At 40.7% G+C, this 13,216-nt stretch overlaps 1 pseudogene; it reads left to right on the top strand.

The window, feature by feature from the left end:
- The first annotated feature begins 5,436 nt into the window (after positions 1-5,436).
- LOC145992428 (chloride intracellular channel Clic pseudogene) lies at positions 5,437-6,123 on the top strand (annotated as a pseudogene).
- Positions 6,124-13,216: the final 7,093 nt, after the last annotated feature.

The following is a 13,216-nucleotide window of genomic DNA, read 5'->3' as shown; positions in this document are numbered from 1 at the left end:
CCATTTCAATATCAATCCTCTTGAAAACACAAGTACATCCTAAAACAGCTTTCCGACTCTTCATAACAATCATGAGTTATTCTTCTGTCTTTTTAAATATCCGCTCATTAACAAAACACAAAAGCTTATTTGAAACTGTCTTGTTGGAAAAGAATAAATCAGCTTTCGTACTCAACGAAACATTCTTAACGCCAAAACTCAAACCCAAGATCAGCGGATATACTATGATTCGACATGATGGGCCAATGGAAGCTTAACGTGCAAATGGAGGAACTACAATTGGTTATAAAAAATCATATCCCCATAGAGAACACACATTACCACCGCATTTTAACTTACCGGAATACAGCATAGCAACAATATATTTGAGGCACAGAAGCGTTACCCTAACAACCATCTACGTTCGGCCTGGACATCCTATACCATACAACTTTATCAATTACATAGAAAACAGCTACAAACATTACGTAATCATGGCCGACATAAATCTCCATAGTCGACCACAAGCCGAAAAGCGACAATTTCACCAAACTATAGCCAATTGCCAAAATTGCCATTTCCACCAACTTCAGAAACCATCTAGACCAATCAGCAATACTTCTCCGGATGTTGTACTTACATCGACTTCCCTCCTTACGAATAGCAACGTGCATGTACTTGAACAAATTGGTGGCGATCATGCACCTATAATCTTTAAAGTTGACGCAACTGCATCAACTCCTCACAAACACTTTCTCATAACAAGGTACTCCTATGATCAAGCAGACTGGGAAAAATATTGTAATGCAATCGAAAACGCTGTACAAAACGCAGATATGCCAACAAACGATACTGATCTGGATGATGTAGTCCCATTACTCACTTCTGCCTTAACTGAAGCTGCGAAAAGTACCATCCCATTTCAAACCATCAATCTATATAAACCAAAATTACCGCCGAAGTATCTGAAACTGATTTCAGCCTCCAGGCGTGCCTTTCGAGAGTATGTTGTAACAAGAAATCCTGAAGCGTTACGACATCATAGACAACTCCTCCGCAAAACTATATCATTGCATATAAAAAAAGGAATTGGATATACACGTGCAATACATTGGCTGAAACATCCCATCCATCCAAATACTGGCAGCAATTTAACAAACTTCCAGGAAAAAGGTCAAGAACTACATATCCAATTATAGTCGATGGTAAAGCCGTAGACGACGACCAAGAGAAAGCCATTACTTTTGCATACCACTTCCAAGATATCTTCACACCACAAAGTGAACCACTATAGAAAACAACCCTATCACGTACAGTAAAACGTGTCTCAAACCCACATAACCGAGCTCTCAAACCTGACAATAACAATATTGTTGACTTGTAGGTAAAATATTAGAAGGTGTACTTGAAAAATTTAAGGGAAAAAATGAAAAATGAAATAACAAGACTTCAAGAACAACAGATCATTGAACCTTGTGAAAACTCACCATTTCGTCATCGCATATTCTTAGTTAAGAAACCAAATGGAACCTACAGACTAGTTTCAGACTTTTCAGAAATTAATAAAGTAATATACAATGTTTCATATCCCACTCCAGATTGCAATGACATTTTAGCACGTCTTGCGGGCAAATTTTTTTACACTACATTCGACATGGCTCAAGCTTATTTTCAAATTCCAATATCAGAAGAATCACGTCCAGTTACGAGCTTCGCAATTCCAGGTTGTGGTTCATTCCGTTACAAATGCTTACCTATGGGCATGAAGACATCCAGTAGTTTTATGAATAGACTAATGGAATAGTATTTAGTGGTCTTCCCGACAATCAAGTAGCCACCTATTTAGATGATTTGTGCATAGCAACTTCCACTTTTGAAGAGAATTTCTCCCTACTTCAACAAATATTTGATAGGATTAGGAAAGCAAACATGACGGTTGGAATAAAGAAATGTAAGTTTGCATTTTCAGAAACCATCGTTTTGGGACATCTTCTTTCTGCGAAAGGGATGAAAATTTCCGACAAAATCATTAATTCAATCAAGAATTTTCCAACACCTAACAATAAGAAACACGTGAAGAGCTTCTTAGCACTTTGTTCTTACATTAGAAAATATGTGTCCGGATTCTCATTTTTAGCGGATAACATATATAAACTTTTGAAAAAGAACGTTCCGTTCACGTGGACAGAGCAGCACCAGAAAGAGTTCGATGAACTAAAGGATAAAATTCTCAGTTCTCCCGTTCTCAAACCGTATTCTCAAAACAAGAAGACCTACCTCATCACCGATGCGTCTACAGTTGGCCTCGCAGCCAGCATTTGGCAAGATTCGGAAGACGGAAGCTCACGCCACCCAGTTGCCTTCGCGAGCCGCAGATTAACCGACACAGAGAAGAAGAAATCAATATTTGAACTAGAATTTCTCGCAGTGGTCTATGGAGTAAAAGCGTTTAGATATTATTTGCTAAACAGCCATTTTACTTTAATAACTGATAATCACTCCATATCATATTTACGACAAGCATCAAATTTGACAGGTCCATTGGCACGAAGAGCTCTGGAACTACAGCAGTTTTCCTTCGATGTGAAACATGTCAAGTCATCAGAAAATGCCCTTGTAGACACTTTAAGCCGCTATCCAGCAGAGGAAGCTCCTGTCGACAGTGAAGACAACCCTGAACTAATTTTCCACCTAGAGGACGAAAACTTCAGCATTCGACAACATCAAGAAGAAGATCCATTATTCGGCCCTATCATTAAAGTCATCAACAACGATCCGATGCAAGATCCAGGAGTAGTACGAGCAGCACAGTATTACGTCATCAAAGACAACAAACTGTACAGACGTCATCGATACAACAAGACAGAGGAACTTCTCTTGTGCATTCCACACAAGTTAAAATATGAAATTTTCGAGAAGATTCATTGCAGTGAATACAATGCAGCTCACGCTTCACCATCTTCCACGTATGAAAATTTCAGGAAAAGATTTTACTTCCCAGGATTAAAACGATGGGTGTACATGAAATCCAAAAGTTGCCTCGAATGCCAGATGTCGAAGAGAGATTTCGGACCAAAGAAGCTCACCCTTCAGACGTTCGAACCGATCGCCACCCCAGCCAGGAAGTGGGTCATCGACACGTGCGGTCCACTGCAGGCCACAGCCAACCACGGACATCGCTACGTTCTCATCTGCGTAGATCAAGCGACCAGGTACATGGTAACGACATCTATACCTTCAGTTGACGCCGAAAGGATTGCCAATGCACTAATGGAACAGATCATTTTGCGATTTGGTGTGCCAGACAACATCACGCTTGATCGTGCACCAGCGCACACTTCAAAAATCATGGAACAATTGAGTCAAATATTCAGATTCGCAAACACAGATTTCCACGAAACAGTTGGACTCGCCGAAAGACATATTCAGAAATTAAAGCAAAGACTGAGACCGTATGTAATGAAAAAAATGTGCACAGTGGTATCTGTATCTCTCGGCCATAACGTTTGCGATAAATTCAGAAGTACACACAGGAACAAGATATTCTCCACATTACCTTATGTACGGTTACGAACCAAAGACTGCGATGGATTCATTGCTAGGAATAGATCCAAATTCGTTGCAGCACTCTAACAAGGAACGCCTAGACATATTGCAAGCGATGCGTGAACAAGCACAGGAAAATCTCCAGAAGAAATTCAAAACACAGAAAAAGTACTCAGACCAACACACACGACATGTTGAATGTCAACCTGGACAAAAAGTGCTAATTTTAGACACAGTTCCGAAACGAAATGTACCTAAGCACTTCGCAAATTACTTCAAAATACATGGTACAGTCCTTGAAATGGAAAATGCCAACAGCGTACGAATAAGCTACAAGGACGGCCGAGGAAAGGATAAAATTGACACATTTTCCATAACAAGAGTCAAACCCTTCTTCGAAGAAAAGGAGAAAATACAAGAAGAAAATGATAACATCGACGAAATGTCTGCAGAACAGTCAGAAGCCGAAGAGACAGAAGTCAAAGGGACATAATTCCACAGAAAGTCAAATGGGAAAGAACGTTGTCATTCCATCATTTCATCGTCATCGTCGCGATTAGTCAAAGGGGAAGAAAAGCGACGCTACAAAACAAGCAGTCCACTCGAAGCATCCATGTTTAATTAAAACCTAAATGCATTTATTTTGTTAAATCTTATCAAAATATACAGGAACTGTCCTCTTCAAAAACAGAGTTTCGTGATAACCACGCCAAACTGTCATTCGTTGAATAAACTGGTTTCTTTTCATGAAGATTGCAACACTCGCCTCCTCGACTTGGAAGAGAGCGATATCAACAAAACACGTACATCTCCTATTACAGCGACCAAGGAACGAAGTAGCGTGACGTCATCCTGAAAGTAACATCAAATGAACAACAAGCAACTAGCAGAAGTGACAGAAGTTTCGCATGTAAGCAGTTTCTCCAAAACTCACATCATATGCATTCGAAGATTACAGTGAAACACGATTATGCAAGAAACTTATATAATAGAGCCATTAGAACATTACGAGAATAACGAGCATTAAGATATTCAGTGTAAATTCTCTACAACAATATACATACGTATATTGAAGAATATACACTCCTGTTATAATTTAAATGAAATAGTGCACAAGTTATATTTATATACAGTATGTATGAATTTACGCTCGTGATAATAATATTTCACTTATGTGAAGTTTAATGATGCTAAGGACAGGTTATACCTTCATAGATAGCCATTTAAGTATAGTGCGCACTTGAGCGTATCTGATATCCCTTAGTACACAATTTCTGGAATTCTGGTAATTCCATATATATAACGAATTCCTCATAATACATATGAGTGAGAATAGAAAATGAATTAATTTCCATAAAGATTGATAACTCTTGTGTTTCATTGCAATAATCATAATAATAATGCACTGCCCTTCGAAACTGCGTCACGTACAGCGACAGCGATATCTTTAATAATTGTAGGGACTATCTTATTTTTATTAATTACGGCATGTTTTGTTCGTAAAATTAAATCCTGTTTTTGTTGTCGTCCCCTTGCACAACAAACAACCAGTCGACAAAAACCTACCCCTCAAGCTCGCGGTATAAATGTCACAAATGAAGAACAAATAATTCCTGTAAGAATAGCACAAAATAGACATATCAGACCATCAACAGCACCACCCCCTATTCCTTCTTCTTCCAAAGCGCTGGCTAAACAATCTTGTATCAATATCCCATCACATCACTTTGACAGTGTCTGTTAAGGCACATCACCACCGACTTGCACTTAGCCAATGGATTAGACACCCTGTCCAGCAGGCAGACAGTGAACTTCTAAAGCCGCCCTACAATTGGCTGAGTACATGTCGATTGGTGTATGTCCAATATCTACTACATTCCTATCCTTATTTTCTCTTTCTCCTTCCTTTCAATGGCTCAGACCACCTCTAACAGGTACCTACAACACCAGAGCATCGTCAAAGATCGACAGAGGAAAACTCGAGGACCAACGCCGCCAGATTGTCTTCCACCTTTTACAGAATACAACTCCAGATTTAATTCCAATTTCGGAGCAAACCACTCCCCCCCCCCCCGATTTTGATGGACGATGGACTTGCCGTATTGGAGAATAGAAAGAAGAACGACAAGTCAAGAAGAATGTTCCCGGAGGCTACACTTTGTTTGGACAGGACAAAGAAGGAACAGCATTCATTGAATGTGTGTCTATTACATTCAAATTGATACTGCTAAGACAGGACAATGCATTCAAGACGAACCTTCTGTCCCAGTTGCGGAAGTTGGAAAAGAAGTGAAAGAGGTTTCTCACCTAGGACAACATGTGATTCTCCCACTGTGATCTGATTCCCAGCTTACAACACCTTAGTATAGCAGGCAAGTATTTCACGAACTTGGAAATCCTTCCCAGCAGGCCCAATTAGTAGCATTACATGTTCCAAACGCCAATTCACCAGAGCATCCCAGCTGCCCAGGATGTCATCAATCATTACAAGTTGCAACAAGATGTGAAAATGAAGACGTTCGAAGAACTGGAAACGCCAAGTTCACTACTTCAATCCCTAGTGAAGTCCCAATAGACTACATAAAGTACAGGAACTAGGTTCGTTTCAATTGTGCTACGAAGTCAGATACATTTCTATGCATGGACAAACGTGAACATTTCAGAACACGGGAAATCGACATGATACTGATCTGCAATCATTGCGTGAATTCTTTTAGAAGAAACTGGTACTTTCAAAATGATAAAACAAAGTGATTAAGTGAAAATAAACACAATGATACGAAATAATGTCGTATTGAACCCTTAAGGTTTGAACACAATGTGTTTAAACAGTGAATATTATCTAAGTGATTACATAGTGTAATTATGGCATGCAGTGTAAACTATGCCTTATCAAAATTGAATATTATTTCATTCAGGTTTGTGAATGATTATAAACTTTGGTTCAAGGAGTTGACTATTTGAGTATTATAGTGTATAGTGCATCATGATTTAAGTTTTCATTGTCGATGCCAAGAACACCAGTGATAACGTAATATTAAAATAATCAATTTAAGGGACAAAAACATCGTAAAACAAACAAAAAAAACAAAACTATTGTGCTGGTAATGGTTATGGTTATGTATTATAATGAACTATACTAATTTCATATTCATATGTTTAGTTAATCAACTTACTGCTTTTTGGTTCTTAATGGGTATTTAGTTGTTTATGCATTATTTATGCATAATAATAAGTATTATGCGTTACGTATCCCTCATTTTCATTTTCGAGTTACGTGTAGCTAGGCAGCCTGGCAGGAAGTATAGGAAAGTGTTAACTTCAGCACCAGCTCAGCGAAAAGCATTCGCCAATATTTGCAAAGGAAAATTGATGAGAGAGAAAAAGGGGAGGAGTTTTGATTAGGAGGAATGCAAGTTGGATCTGGTGCTGAAGTTAACACTTTCCTGTATGGATTGGTACTGGTAAAAGTTTTCTGCTTACCGGGTTTGATAGTTTCTTCATGTACTACTATATCGTTTCAAAGGAATTTCTAACATGTATGAACCAATAAATGATACACTCAGACAAGCGACCATCGGAGATGACGCTTCTTGACAGGGAGGTATGTTGACTTGTAGGTAAAATATTAGAAGGTGTACTTGAAACGAAACATTACGGAGACAGGATGTTCTCGTCGGTTTGGAATGCAGACCTTACAAATTCCATTACTTGCCTCGTCCGTGGAAAGGTACCAGCCTGACAGACGGATATGAATCGACAGGTATTGGAATTTGTATAGCGAAGCAACCGAACCGATCTGAGAAGATCGGAAGGGAATTTTGTGATCAGTATTGGATTTGGTTTTGATGAGTGAACATCGAGGAAGACAGCGCAGGTATGTACCTGGAGGACGGAGGCGTCTCTCCGAACATAGAATGGTCTGAGCCTTGTTACTAAACCTCTCGCTAGTACCTTTTCTTACTTACACCCCGGTAATAAAATAATGAAATAAGGGAAGGAGGAAACAATATTATGGATGAAAACGAACCTCTAATTTTCCCTATAACACCAGACGATATCGCATGCGTCATATCTCGCAAAAGGAACACTGCCCCAGGCTTCGACTCGTTAACTTACCGATCCGTCAAAGAGGCTCCAAGAACCTTTCTTCTAATCCTAGCCACCATATATACCTATATACTACGAACAGGCTACTTCCCGACAGAATGGAAAGTATCTAAAATGCTGCTCTTCGCCAAACCCGGGAAACCTGTTCACGAAGTATCCTCTTACAGACCAATACAGCTGACATCGACCTCAGAAAAATCTTTGAAAAAGTACTTGTACTTGTACTTGTACTTGCACCTACACGTTTCATCCAAGAATCTCCTTCCTGCACATCAAGCAGGCTTCCGACCATCCACCAGTCTCAAAGACCAAGGCGACCAAAAGTTAACCTTACAACCTGGCAACTGGTTCTTACAGGCCAACGAGGCTCTGGCGCCTTGATACACTGCCCGGACTCTGTGGAGTGGTGTTGTCCTGAGTTTGTCCTTGAGTGTGCCTCAGTTTTAAATAGGAAAGGAGTTTTTTTATCCTCGGAAATAGTATAGTTTTAGTATTCATTTAGTAACGAATGAGACAATTAGTTTTAAGAATTCAGATGATCAGATTTTAATAGACATCTTTATTTTATTGTTAGGGGCTTGTCCTTAATTTAGGAGTTCCTCCGTAAAAATAGCCAATAACATCATAATATGTGCTGATATTCCCATAATATCAAAATTCAATCAATTAATAATCACTACATATGTGAGGTAAATTTAGAAGTGAAATCTATCTCTAAAGGTAAAACTAAATAAAATACCAAATAACTGAAACCTTCAACACGTTCGCAGAAAGCATCAGATGTTAAATCCAAGCACAGTTTGAAATTACAATGAAACGGGCTTTCCACCAGGCGGAACATTATTGCACTATGACATTAAAGCTGTAATCCACACCGATTGCTCAATGATCAATTTCGGTCCTATCCTCCGAACGTTCAGCTTGGTAGGATGGATGTCGAGATTTTTGTAAAATTTCAAAAACATATACAACTAAAATGTTAACGAAGAGAAAGAGAGATTACATCTTAACAGAAAATATGATGGTCTGAACTAATATTTTACAGGGCCAATAGTGGTCTCAAAAATTTAGAGAATTGATATTTTTAGGGATATTTTATCTATTGTAAGTAGGTGAAGTGGCCCACACCCCCAACAAAAAATGGGGCTCGGTGGGGCTCGCCTTAATGGATTTCTCTTGTAAGGCATGAGCCCCATTTTCTCGCAGTGTTGCCAACTCCTCACTCGAAAAAATCACCAAGGTTTTTTTTGGTCTAACCTAACCTAAAGCAAGGAGCTGGCAACCTTGCTTGAGGCTTGTCTTACAGTGCATAAAGCAAGGTTGCCAACCTACTGGTGCTTTTGCCATAGCTTTTTACAAAAAAAAGAGAGAGGAGAGAAAGAGAGGGAAGAGATAAACAACCGACAGCCTACCTACAGCTTTTTTTGGTCTAACCTAACCTAAAGCAAGGAGCTGGCAACTTTGCTTGAGGCTTGTCTTACAGTACATAAAACAATTTTTGCCAACCTACACACACTGGGCAAGGAGAGCCGGCACTGCCGTAAAAGAGAGAGAGGTGGGTGGATGGCAACACAGTATGTGTGTGCGTGTGTGTGTATAATATGTAGCATTATTAACTAGAGTGTGTTGGCAACCACCTGCAACTAAAAAATAGAGATGCCAACGTTGCTGGCAACAGTAATAAGCGAATGCGCCATATCGTAATTTTCCAACTCCGTATATCGTGATTTTTGTAAACCTCTCTCGGGGGAACGATGTGCCACACACACACACACACGCGCGCGCGCGCGCGCGCTTGTATTGTGACGCATTACATACATGTGGAAAAAAAAACTTTGCCTGTTATTATAAAAAAAAACTTTGACCGTATTCTTAAATAACTAACAAGGACAATGAATCTTTTTCGCTTCCGCAAACAGATCAACATGGAGACTGCACCGCCAAATTTCAATAACCTCTTACCTTCCGTGTTATCTAAACTCAATGGTTTACTGATCGTTCACCTCAACAGCATTTGGACGAAACTGGATGACGATGTGGGCAAGATGTTTTATGTTTTTAATAACAATTTACATTTCTACGAAATTCCGATCGACGGGAAACTTCAAATCACCGTGAATCCGGAAAACGCAGGCGAAATCAAAATTTCTACCGGCAAGAATATTTTTCGAATCAAGCACGACAAGATGCTTTCTAACATTACGTACGATGTTTCTGCAGGAGATTATTTTTACATGGAACTCCTCGGAGATTATGACAAACTTATTCCTCTCTTCGTAGAATTACGAATCGTCTATCCTATTATAAATAACCGTTAACCAAAAATGCCTAACGACATTTTCGGCAACACCAAGCGTGTAGACCATGCAGAAGAGATTCTTATGTTGGACATTCGAGTTAAGAAGTTGAGGAGCGATTTGATTGCTTTGCAGGAGACCTTAAACAAAAGTTTAGAGTCGGAAATCGCCACGCTCCAAACGCAATGTCTCGACCCCATTCTGAAAATCGATTCCGAACTGAAGACGCTGATAAAAAATTATGTCGACGTACCTTCTTACGACAGCGTTCAAAATATACAGTTGAGCGTGGATTCGCTTCAAAATGATTTGGCCAAATTACAGCAATTTCAATCGAAAAATGAAGATTTGGAAAAATTGAAACTCGAAATGGAAGAACGAACTTCCGCAATCGAAAAGAATTTCTCTGAACTTCAAACCGTCGTGAACGATATAGACGCAGAACGCTTGCATGTCGTCGTTTCCAAATTACAAGAAGAATTCACCAGCACGTTGGAAGAAATTAAATCCAAGTTGCAGACTTTGGAAGATACAATGACGAACCTACCATCGTCGGACGAACTGCAGGTCATCGGTAAAAGCGTCGCGAACATAAAAATTCAATTGGAGGCGTATCGAGATTTCGAACACATTCAAACCACCATCGCTACGCTTCAGGCGTCCTTGGAATTGATCAACGAAGAAATTAAAAATATTCACGCTGAAGCGAGAGCGTTGACGAGCATTCAAGACACGTTGAGCACGGTTCAGCAGAAGATCGAATATTTAGAAAATTTGAACGTCGAAACGAATCTCGCTCATTTTCATCACGTACTCGACAACATACAGGGTGACTTGGAATCGTTACGGACGAGCGTGCCTTCGAGCGAAGATTTGGAAAAATTGAAAACGGCGGTGACGGCACTATCCGATTCGAGCGACATCAAAAGTTCGTTGAGCGATCTCGAGAGTAGGGTGGCCAATCTCCCCAGCTCCAAAGAATTGCACGCTTTGAAAAGAAACATATCTCGAATGCTGAAACGACTAGAAACGGAAACGGCGAACGTGGAACAGATTCGAGACGAAATTAGTTCGCTGGTGTCGACGCTACCCACTTCGCAGAGCATCGCCGACCTTCACACGCAGTTTACAGAGATGCGAAGCATCGTGAACGATCTTACCGAGAAGAGCTCGAAATTGAATCAAGTCGAGAACCTTCAGAACATTGTCGTCAACGTCAGAGATCAAGTTGGAGTGCTGGAATCCACGCAGGAATCGACGCTGGCCTCTTTCGGTGCCAAGTTGCAAGAACTCAACGAAAACTACAAGCAGTTGAACGTGGAAGTGAAAATCAAGCCGTCGTTTTCTACCGTAACGGATACCATAGTCGAGCATTTGCTGCCCATCGAAAATAAACTCGGACAAGTTCACAGTAATCTCGTCACCTTCGACACTAAATTCGCCAAATTGTTCACCTTGCAAGCCATCGAAATCAACAGCGTTCCCAATCAGCAGAGAATCTCCACGTTCGTCGAAGGTAACAAACTGTACATGTTGCATCCTTATCATCCGTACTACAAGTTTCTCCTCGATGGGACAATTCAGATAAACGAATTTTCGTACTGGTCTCACGGCAGAAAAGCTAGCGTTCCCACCATGACCTTAATATCGAATCGTGGTGTCCAGAAAGCGGGAAACATTCCTCTGGCACGTTGGAACGAAACGCGCAACATATATGAAATACACGAAGACGAAGATCTCACCGTTTTCGACGTGAGTGCCGGCGATAAGCTGATCATTCAAAACACGAGCGAGGTGCCACCCTCTTTGAATCCCATCACGCTGGTGCTTCTCTTGAAACGTAATCTCTAAACAAAAAATGTCTAGGCAAGCCATCGTCGAAGAATTGCATAAACCTGCACGCCGCAACTACGAACGTTTGGCTGTGGTAACCAAGGGCATCGACGACCTCTGGCAAAGCGACCTCGTGGAGATGAGTAGCGGCAATTTGAAAAACGTACATAAATGGAACAAGGGCAACAAGTACCTCCTCACCGTCATAGACACGTTTTCGAAATTCGCATGGGCTCTACCTTTGAAGGCGAAAACGGGATCGTGCGTCGCGGAAGCATTCAAATTAATTTTTCGCGAAAGCGACAGACGACCTCGGTTTCTGCACACGGACAACGGTAAAGAATTTTACAACGCCGTATTCCAAAAGTTTATTCAAAAACATGGCATTCGACATTATTCGACCTTCAGTCACATCAAAGCCAGCATCGTGGAAAGATTCAATCGAACCTTGAAAACACACATGTGGAAACGATTCACGCTTCGGGGAAATTACAAATGGGTCGACATCCTGCCGGAACTCGTCGACACCTATAATGATACGGTACACAGAACGATAGGCATGAAGCCAGCTGACGTTACGAAGTCTGACGAGCAGCGTTTGATTTCTACAGTTTACTGTCCAAAGTACACACCCACGACAAAAAAAGCTAAATACAAAATTGGAGACCGGGTGAGGATCAGCAAATTCAAACGCACCTTCGAGAAGGGGTTCACAAAAAATTGGAGCACGGAACTCTTTACGGTGGTTCGAGTTTTACCCGGAAACCGACACACGTATATAATAAAAGATAGTAGCGGCGAGATTTTGAAAGGAAGATTTTACGAAGAGGAACTCTCTAAAACGAAACACCCCGACACGTACCTCATCGAGAAAGTATTGCGTAGGAAAGGTGACAAACTGTTTGTCAAATGGCTGGGACTTCCGGAAAAGAGTTGGATCGACGCGAACGAAGTGATCTTGTGAGTACGTGGAACGTGGTGAAGCGTCTACCGGATCCGGAAAGTCAAACGAAGAAAAAGAACGGTGAGTTGCTTCCCGACAGCATCCGCTGTCTGATCGTAGGTCCTTCGGGGTGTGGGAAAACGACACTGCTCGTGGACAATTTTCTCCTCGCACCGAATTGGTTAGATTGGAAGAACAGGCACCTGTACGTGTTCTCGAAAAGTTTGGAGCAATCCAAATACCAGCAACTGATGAAACTGTACGATGGTCTGGACATTGCAGCGTTCGCCTCGGAAATAAAACCACTCGACGATTGTCGTGAAAATTCAGTCGTTGTGTTCGACGACGCCATCCTGGAAAATCAAAATGAAATTCGCAACTTTTTCACGCAAGGTCGTCACAAAGGAATGGATTGCTTCTACCTAGCTCAAACGTTTTCCAAAATTCCAAAACAGTTAGTACGCGACAACGCTAATTTCATATGTTTGTTTCGTCAAGATCACACCAA

Source organism: Lepisma saccharinum, chromosome 9, assembly GCF_977018435.1.
Source record: "Lepisma saccharinum chromosome 9, izLepSacc3.1, whole genome shotgun sequence".
NCBI classification, from domain to species: Eukaryota; Metazoa; Arthropoda; class Insecta; order Zygentoma; family Lepismatidae; genus Lepisma; species Lepisma saccharinum.
This window is presented reverse-complemented; position numbering and strand designations above follow the sequence as displayed.